At 46.7% G+C, this 9,720-nt stretch overlaps 1 pseudogene; it reads right to left on the bottom strand.

Moving 5' to 3' along the window:
- Positions 1-368: 368 nt before the first annotated feature.
- Positions 369-783, bottom strand: LOC101675300 (annotated as a pseudogene).
- Between the last annotated feature and the right edge of the window lie 8,937 nt (positions 784-9,720).

The raw sequence follows: 9,720 nt of genomic DNA, 5'->3' as shown, positions 1-9,720 counted from the left end.
CTGGAGTTTTAGATATACTTGCATCAGCCCTTGCAGTCACGTGTCAGACTCCAGCCAGCAAAATGGAAACAGATGGGAGAGCGAGTATGCTTTTCAGGAAACATAGGAGATAAACCTGTAGTTAGTTGTTGACTTCTCAGTCAGGTGGTGTGGGCCTTGCAAAATGAGCAAGCCTTTCACTCCCTCTTGAGAAGTCTTCCAACGTCCTGGTGTTCCTTGAAGTAGACGTGGATGACAGTCCCAGCGTTGCTTCACACTCTGAAGCCAAATACATGCCAACCTTCCAATTTTTAAAAAAGGAACAAAAGGTGAGTGAATTTTCTTTTCTTTTCCTATCTCGCTCTTTCTTTCTTTTCTTTCCTTCTTTTTTACATGTCAGGCCTCATGACCCTAGAGCATTTTCTTTCTGTGGCCCAGACACCGGAAGGTTTCCTCTCTCCGGGGAGCGCTTGGTGGCGAGGTGACTCGGGTCCCGAAGAGGGCTGGGGCGTTCTGAACTTGGACAGGCCCAGGCTGAGGTCTTGGAAGGCGTGCGGGGTGTAGTCATGGTGCTGGAGGTTCCTGTACGTGGTGTTGTCTCACGGCTCGGCGGGGCTGGCGGCTTGAGTGGACGTTTTTGGCGCACTTTGTCTCTCGGAATTTGGGGGCAGCCCCCTTTCGCTATTCTCTCGTTCTGCAGAGAGAGAAACCGTGGAAGCAAGTCCTCGAAACACTTGGGCTTCCAGGAGCATAGGCTTCAGCGCCCCCGCACCGTCCTTGCCGCAGCGGAAGGGAGGCCGCCATGACTGAAGCGAAGGGAGGAGAGCACAGGAGCCGGAAGAGCCGGAGGTCGCACCGGGACTCCTCAGGGGAATTTTCGGAAGCCAATAAGGAAGAACTTGAAGCCACCAAGAACAAACTAATCTAATTATGTTTTCTGAAAACATAACCAGGCTTTGGCTGTTTAAAACTTGTAATTCTTTTTTATTTACAGAAAGGAAAGATCGAGTGTGAAGGCTATACACTCAACTGCCTTTAAAAAAAAAAAAAAAAAAGATTTTATTTATTTATTTTTTAGAGAGAGAGAGAGAGCACAGGCAGGCAGAGGGGCAGGCAGTGGCAGAGGGAGAAGCAGGCTCCCCGTGGAGCAAGGAGCCCTATGTGGGACTCCATCCCAGGACACTGAGATCATGACCTGAACAAAAGGCAGCCGCTTGACCAACTGAGTGAGCCACCCAGGTGTCTCTCAACTGCCATTTGATTATAAGTGACAATAAAATATTGATTCTACCCTTAAAAAAAAAAAGACTTCAAAATCACTTCTTTCTGTTTTAATGACAACCCTGAGCTAGGTATTATTTTTCTTACTTAAAGGATGGAGAAGCTTGAGGCTTAAAGAATTGAAGTGATTTGCTCAAAGTCATAAGGAAATAGGATAGGCTAACGTATACCTACCTCTTTCTTACTGTAGGGAGGTCATGACATCTAGTCACCCTGCTAGTCTCTTTCTTTACCACCTTTTCCAAATGCATGGGAGCTTTTCCTCCAGGCAAACCCATGATACTGAGAGAGGTAAAATATGAGACATATTTTGGGTGACAGAAACACCTCCCCAGACAACAACCCCAACAATGTCTGTTTTCCCCTTGGAAGCCTCACTCCCTCTGGAACCCTATTCTAAGAGAAGGCAGCATGGTTTTCGGGAACAAGTGAACGGGGCAACGGTGTTCTTCAGGTTCTAGTTTTGTTGGGTGTGCAGCAAGATATGGGGCTCTTACATGTGGTACCAGGAGAAGCCAAGCTGGGTTGGCTCAGGGAAGTTCTGGTTGGAGCCTGTCTGCCCCTGTGCTGTGCAGACACCCCAGCTGCTCCTCAGAACCAGCAACCCCAGTCTCCAAAGGCCACAGCTGAGTCACACTCTTCACCCTGCCCTAGATTACTAATTTCTTGGCCTCTCAGCTTTTTCCTCATTCACTCTCTCCCAGGTCATGCGTTGTCTTCTTTCTGCTTATCACAAACAGTTTCTCAGAAGTTCATTAGAATTCAATCCGTGATACTAGCAATGATGGCAGTATCATCCCATCCCACCCCACAAAGTGGGGACAAGGGAGATAATTCACTTTAGTGTTCTTGGAACATGGGATCATGATCTGAGCCAAAGGCAGTTGCTTAACCTATTAGGCCACCCAGGTGCCCCTGGCTGCTTTTCATATTAAAACATAACTTTATTTCTTTATACCAACAAGACAGAAGAAAGAGAAATTAAGGAGTCAGTCTCATTTACAATTGCACCCAAAACCATAAGATACCTAGGAATAAATCTAATCAAGAGTATAGAGAATCTATACTCAGAAAACGATAAAGTACTCATGAAAGAAATTGAGGAAGACACAAAGAAAAGAAAAAATGTTCCATGCTCATGGATTGGAAGAACAAATATTGTGAAAATGTCTATGCTACCTAAAGCAATCTACACATTTAATGCAATCCCTATCAAAATCCCATCCATTTTTTTCAAAGAAATGGAACAAATAATCCTAAAATTTATATAGAACCAGAAAAGACCTCGAATTGCCAAAGGATTTATTGAAAAAGAAAGCCAAAGTTGGTGGCATCACAATTCCAGACTTCAAGCTCTATTACAAAGCTGTCATCATCAAGACAGTATGGTACTGGCACAAAAACAGACACATAGATTAATGGAACAGAATAGAGAGCCCAGAAATAGACCCTCAACTCTATGGTCAACTAATCTTTGACAAAGCAGGAAAGAATATCCAATGGAAAAAAGACAGCCTCTTCAACAAATGGTGTTGGGAAAATTGGACAGCCACATGCAGAAAAATGAAATCGGACCATTTCCTTACACCACGAAATAAGAACTTACCCACAAAAATAGACTCAAAATGGATGAAAGACCTCAATGTGAGAAAGGAATCCATCAAAATCCTTGAGGAGAACACAGGCAGTAACCTCTTCGACCTTAGCCAGGGCAACTTCTTCCTAGGAATGTTGCCGAAGGCAAGGGAAGCAAGAACAAAAATGAACTATTGGGACTTCATCAAGATCAAAAGCTTTTGCACAGCAAAGGAAACAGTTAACAAAACCAAAAGACAACCAACAGAATGGGAGAAGATATTTGCAAATGACATATCCAATAAAGGGCTAGTAGCCAAAATCTATAAAGAGCTTAGCAAACTCAACACCCAAAGAACACATAATCCAATCAAAATATGGGCAGAGGACATGAACAGACATTTCTGCAAAGAAGACATCCAGATGGCCAACAGACACATGAAGAAGTACTCGACATCACTCAGCATCAGGGCAATACAAATCAAAACCACAATGAGATACCACCTCACACCAGTCAGAATGGCTAAAATTAACAAGTCAGGAAATGACAGATGCTGGCGAGGATGTGGAGAAAGGGGAAACCTCCTACACTGTTGGTGGGAATGCAAGCTGGTGCAACCAGTCTGGAAAACAGCATGGAGATTCCTCAAAAAGTTGAAAATAGAGCTACCTTACAATCCAGCGATTGCACTACTGGGTATTTACCCTAAAGATACAAATGTAGTGATCTGAAGGGGCACGTGCACCCGAATGTTTATAGCAGCAATGTCCACAATAGCCAAACTATGGAAAGAACCTAGATGACCATCAACAGATGAATGAATAAAGAAGATGTGGTATACACACACACACACACACACACACACACACACACACAATGGAATACTATGCAGCCATCAAAAGAAATGAAATCTTGCCATTTGCAACAACGTGGATGGAACTAGAGGGTATTATGCTTAGCGAAATAAGTCAATCAGAGAAAGACGACTATCATATGATCTCCCTGATATGAGGAAGTGGAGATGCAACATGGGGGATTTGGAGGGTAGGAAAAGAATAAGTGAAACAAGATGGACTGGGAGGGAGACAAACCATAAGAGACTCTTAATGTCAAAAAACAAACTGAGGGGGGAGGGGGGTAGGGAGATGGTGGTGGGTTTATGGACATCGGGGAGGGTATGGGCTATGGTGAGTGCTGCGAAGTGTGTAAACCTGACAATTCACAGACCTGTACCCCTGGGGCTAGTAATACATTATATGTTTATTAAAAAATAAATAAAATTTAAAAATTAAGTTAAAAAAACATAACTTTAGAAAGCAAGAAGTAAAAAAATGTATGTATAAATTAATAATTGCAACCTTATTGTAAGCCCCAAACCCTGTAGACTATACAAATACCCCAAATATTGTGATTTGCTTAATGGGTGACAGTACATCCACACAATGGAATATGGTGATTGAAAGTAATGATGTGTGTAAATATTGACACAAAAAGGAATATAATAATTTATTAAATGAAAACAAATGGAAAACAGTACGTGGAGGACCAATGACCCAGTTTCTTCAACATAATAAGGACATTTAAACAAAACGGAGGGAAACTATAATACATTAAAAGAAACTTAAGAGACATATTAACCACTCAGGCAACGTGTTTGGATCCTGATTCAAGAAAATGCCTTGGAGCAGGGCAACCTCCCAGCTAACCCAGGGCACCACCTTCACGAGGAGCAGGAGGCTGAGCCTGGGCAGAGAGCTCCACTGTATTATCAAGTCCTAAATTTTGGAATGATCATCTCCTCGGCTCTAATGATCTGGAATGGGTTAGTGCTCATAACTGGAAGTGAAAGTTCCAGTTGGAGTAGTGCTCGCGGCAGGCAGCACGGAACCTGCATTCATAGAGATCTTTTTTTAACAAATCGAGTTGAAGATACCATTCGATTGGGAGGAAATGGTTGTTTTTAGGATAGAAGGAAGAGAGACTCCTTGGACTCTTGAAGACTCATGAGAAGCAAAATGGGGACAGCCTTGGTGGTTCCCTTGGCTGAACGTCTGCTTTCAGCTCAGGTCATGATCCCAGGGTCCTGGGATAGAGTCCCAAGCCAGGTTCCTTGCTCAGCAGAGAGCCTACTTCTCCCTCTGCCTGCCTCTCCCCCTGCTTGTGCTCTCTCTCTCTGACGGATAAATAAAACCTTTTTTTTTTTTTTTTTAAAGAAGCAAAATAGACATACCAAATTTTTGACAAAAGGAGGTAATAATGTGTTTGCTGACTGAGGCCTCTATAAACAGGGACAGAACTGGCTGTCCCTGAGGAAAGATGTTGTGGGGAAAACAAGAGGTTTGTTCCTTATTGTGATGATCCTCATGAATGACTGTCCTAAATTTAAGTAGGCAATACCCTTTCGGCTGGGTGTATTTGTGCTGGTGCATTGTAAGAAGTTTGCCTTCTGCTTCTGGAAGATGCCCTGCTTTTCCTTACTGAATGTTTGGAGTAGACATTGTCTGTGATTGGTGGAGTGGAGAATGCACCTGTCTGCACAGCTTGTTAGCAGTGGTTTGCATTCGTTTCTGTTTCCACGCTGGGGTATGTATTGGGGAGGGGCTGGGCACCACAGCGCACACTTGAGGGGACTCTCAATCACAGGATTTCATATGTTGTCATTTTCAGGCTTTCATATTTTGTCCACCAGTGAGTTTTTTTTATATTAAAAGGTTGAGCTCAAAAGGGAAAAAAAAAAAAGAGAGAGAGAGAGAGAAAAGGCAGGGAGGGAGGGAGGGAGAGAGAGAGAAAAAAAGAAAAAGAAGAAAATGAGGTGGAGAAAGTCACTTTTTTTTAGGTAATTAGGGAAAGTTGGACTTGGATTGATAGGGTGTTAGATGGTGCAGTTATTGTTAAATTTCGTTAATGGGAATTGTGATTGTTAAGTAAACAGCAAAAAAAAAGTCATTATTTGTTATGGGTGAAAATGGAGGGAAAATAGATAAAGTATATTCCCATTCCTGATTATAAATACATGTGTACATGCTTTAGAGATGTATGGAGATACACAGGGAAAAGCTGGAAGGAAGGTCTCCCACTTATTACCATCCTTAAAGGACAGATTATGGCTGATTTTCTCTTCTTCTTACTTATCTGGCGTTATTTTCTTCACAATGTATGAACACATGTGATAAGGGGAGGCACACACAATGTTATCTCCTGGTGACAAGGGCTCTGCATAGAACTAAACAGCTGAGCCTCTTGCCATTCCTACAGGGAAGAGGAGCTGAGGCACGTCTGTGGGACAGGCTCCAGGATCAAGGGGGGGGGGGTGGTTCAGCAAACAGAGAGCCTGTGAGAGTAGGCAAGACACACAGGGCTTCAGCACCACCCCCCGGAAGGCTGGAGCTGGTCCCATTGGAGCTGCACCCCTGCTGTGCCCACAACGGGCCCACTTTTGGCCCAGGCTCACCTTCTTCCCAGAGCTCCTTCCTAATTATGGATGGATTGCTGGGGTCCCCCACCCCCTGCTAGGCTGCGCTTCTCCATCCAGTCCTACGGAGAGTGCAGAAAGGTGAATCAGTAACCCCAGCAGGGATGGGGCCAGATCTTCTAGGGCCCAGCTCTGGGTTGTACAGACCATCTCAGGACCATACCTGGGGGCCTAAGGCCAAGCAGCAGAACAAGGTGATGCCCAAGAGGCAGGTGTTTCCATAGGCAGCAACCCCACCGCCACTTCCTCTCATCTCCCTCCTTCAGGTGACTTCCTCACACACACACATACACACACACACAGAGGACTGGAACTGAAACCCAAGAAGGCCCTCACACCTCCAGCCTAAGGCCTCCCCCTCAACCCTGCCACCGCAAGTGGTCCTCACTTCCCAGGGCTTTAGCATGATGGGAACCCTGTATAATATTGTAACTGAACTCATGTGTGTTCCCTCCTTGGTGAGTGGCAGGTAGAAACAACACCAGGTAAGTTGTTGCACAATCTACAGTTTATCATGGGAAATAACTTCCAAAGCTGTGACTGCCTCCCACCCTCCCAAGCAAGGGTGGATGAGTTCCTCCTATTTTGGGTTAGGATTACCATTTAAAAAGGGTATTCTTGTCGTGGTATGTAGAGGGGGGCATAGGGCCGTGCATACATACATTGTATGTTATGTAAAGGAGGCTTGTGCTCCTCCTTGGATGGAGATTTTAGCATTATAATGAGATAAAGGTAATTGCCAGTCATCCTGGAGACCACTCCATGGCTCATCTGTGCAACCTGGGTTGGGCATTTCAGGCAAAGTGGCCTGGGTCATCTGGATCTTATCAGGGCAGATGTTATTGCTTGAATTTTGGTTTCTGTCATGGGATGTTATGCTCATTCAGTCTTTTGCCTGAGTTAAGAGATAAGCTGGAAAGAAGAGCTTACGGGAAAAGTGGAACAAAGGTCGGTGAGTACAAACAAATGGGCAGGAGATCAGGTCTTAGGGTCTAGCTGGTGACAAGAACAGTGGTGATAAAGACCTTGAGATCATCTTGCCCTGTCCTGTTAAAAAGGGAGGATACTGAGACTTGGAGTGGGAAAGTGAGTCAGGGGTCTAGGAGTGAGTCAGTGAGTCAGTGAGTCAGTGAGTCAGTCGGGGTCTAGGATTCCAAAGAACCCAGTGCACCTGGCTGGCTCAGTCAGCTAAGTGTCTGCCTTACACTCAGGTCATGATCCTGGCGTCCTGGGATTGAGCCCTGTGTCAAGCTCCCTGCTCAGCAGGGAGTCTGCTTCTCTCCCTCTCCCTCTGCTGCTCCCCCAGCTTGTGCTCTCTCAAATAAATAAAATCTCAAAAAAAAAAAGAAAAGAAAAGAACCCTAAATCCTGGCATCAAACCCTGTCTCTCCTCGCTGTGCTGGGTCACAGACCCTGAGAATAGATGCTACTTCTGCACCCCACTGATGGTTAAGATCTGTCAAGCAGTCTCTTGGCAGGAACACCAACTGTACATCCTGTCCCTCTTCCAGGTACCCAGGGAGGAGCTCAGTGTTCCATTCTAGTAGGGTTTTAAGGGGAGGGGGGAATCGGGAGTGGGGGATCCAGTCAGTGGGGGCGCAGACTGCTCTGTGAGGAGCTCCTGGCCACACAACTTCCCTGCTGCCCGCTCCTCACCCTGCTCCTCCCTGAACCTCCCGGGACTTGTGTGTGTGTGTGTGTGTGTGTACACATGTACAGGCACATGGTAGGGGTGTGCGGAGGTGGCAGAGATCTGCCTCCCACTCAGAAATGCAGGTCTCATTGTTGACCTTCTGTATTCCAAGCCTAGGCTGAGATGGTGTGCAGAGGACAGTTCAGGAAAAGGCAAATACCCACTAAATCCTATCTCCTGCACTCCTAACTTCTGGCCCAAGTGACTTGCTCACAGGCCCCCACTGTTCTCCCAAAGGTAGTAAAAAACCCAGAAGGAAGAGGCTAGACTGAGTACACAGAAGTGAGGCTGATCAGGATGGCCTGAGAGCCAGGGACAGGCAGTCCATTAGTGACTTCATATCCACAGCCACAGGAGCCGAAGGTGGCCGGCAAGAGGGAGCTGCTGAAGATGTGGCCCCTTTTCTCCTTTAGGATCCATGAGCAGGCCTCTCCCTTCCACCACCTAGCCTATCTTCAGGGTCTTTCTTCGAAGCTCTCCACTGGTACACACCACCCTCATGCCGGGAGTGCCGGCTGGGTGGGGCCCTTGGTGTTGATGGAAAGCCCACAAGGTGCCAGGCACTGGTGACAGCACACACATTGGCCGGCAGGGCCATATTCTGGGTTCCGGGACTGATTCACTGAGTTAATCAGTATTTATTGAGCAGGCAGTGGAGGTGGTGGGACGAATCAATTCCTGGGCTTCCTGCATGTCCTTCCCAGCAACAGGGGAAACATCCAACAAGGCTGCAAAGGCCAGGGAGCCAGGCAGAGCTCAGCAACACCAGCTCCAGCCCTCCCACCTCCCAGAGGACTCTCTGGGTAGCCAGCCCTCCCTCGCTCACCGGCAACCCTCCCTCCCCTCCAACACACCACCCCCCCCCTCACCCCCCACCCGCCTTGGGAGCTGTGATAGTGCAGCATGGTTTGGGAATGGTGGAAGGATCTGGAAAGGGGAGGTATTCCCTGATGCTGTTTTCCATCAGGCTGTCTGGTCTTTGCGAATGCCCACGTGGCAGCAGCACGGGGCAGGTCAACACACCAGGAAATGGAGACTTCAGGCCACCGACTTGGAAGATCCAGACCAATACCGATTGTGACATAAATGACACCTGTTTTGCCCTTGGTAGCCTCACCTTTCCAGGGTCCCCCCCCCCCCCGTTCAGGTTCTGTGGCCTCCTCCCTCCAACAGACGGCAATCAAAGGAAAAGTGCTGCCTGTGAATTTAACAGGGAATCCACTTCCCTTGGGGGGCATTTCTGTTGGAAGTCTTTGTCTAGAAGGGGAAGGCCTTCCCATTCCACATTCAAGGAACTCTGGGACCACGGAGCTGGAACTGGTTTCAAGAGGAGGCGGCTGGCAAGTGTGCCTCTAGAGCTGAGGAGGACTCTGAGAAGGAAGTGGGACAGTTCCACAAGCAGGCTGCCTGGCTGCAGAGTGTGCCGAGTCTCAAGATTCTCCCCGCCCTCCTCCAGAGATAACATGAAAGAGGAAAGGCTGTGGGTGACCTTGAGCAAACTGCTTGGCTTCTCTACTTCCTTAGGTGTAAAATAATCCCATGTATTCAGACTTGCTGAGAGGATTAGAGATCATTACCATAAATTTCCAGCAGTTAATGACATTATATTTGATGCAGAAAATGTGTCCCTTTCAGAAATCCTGGATCTTTCCTTTTATGAAATGAGTAACCAGAGCCACCCCACCTCCCATAAAAAGGGACACAAAGGGGCAGCAACGG

Source organism: Mustela putorius, unplaced genomic scaffold (assembly GCF_011764305.1).
Source record: "Mustela putorius furo isolate JIRA1106 unplaced genomic scaffold, ASM1176430v1.1 tig00003898_pilon_pilon_pilon, whole genome shotgun sequence".
NCBI classification, from domain to species: domain Eukaryota; kingdom Metazoa; phylum Chordata; class Mammalia; order Carnivora; family Mustelidae; genus Mustela; species Mustela putorius.
This window is presented reverse-complemented; position numbering and strand designations above follow the sequence as displayed.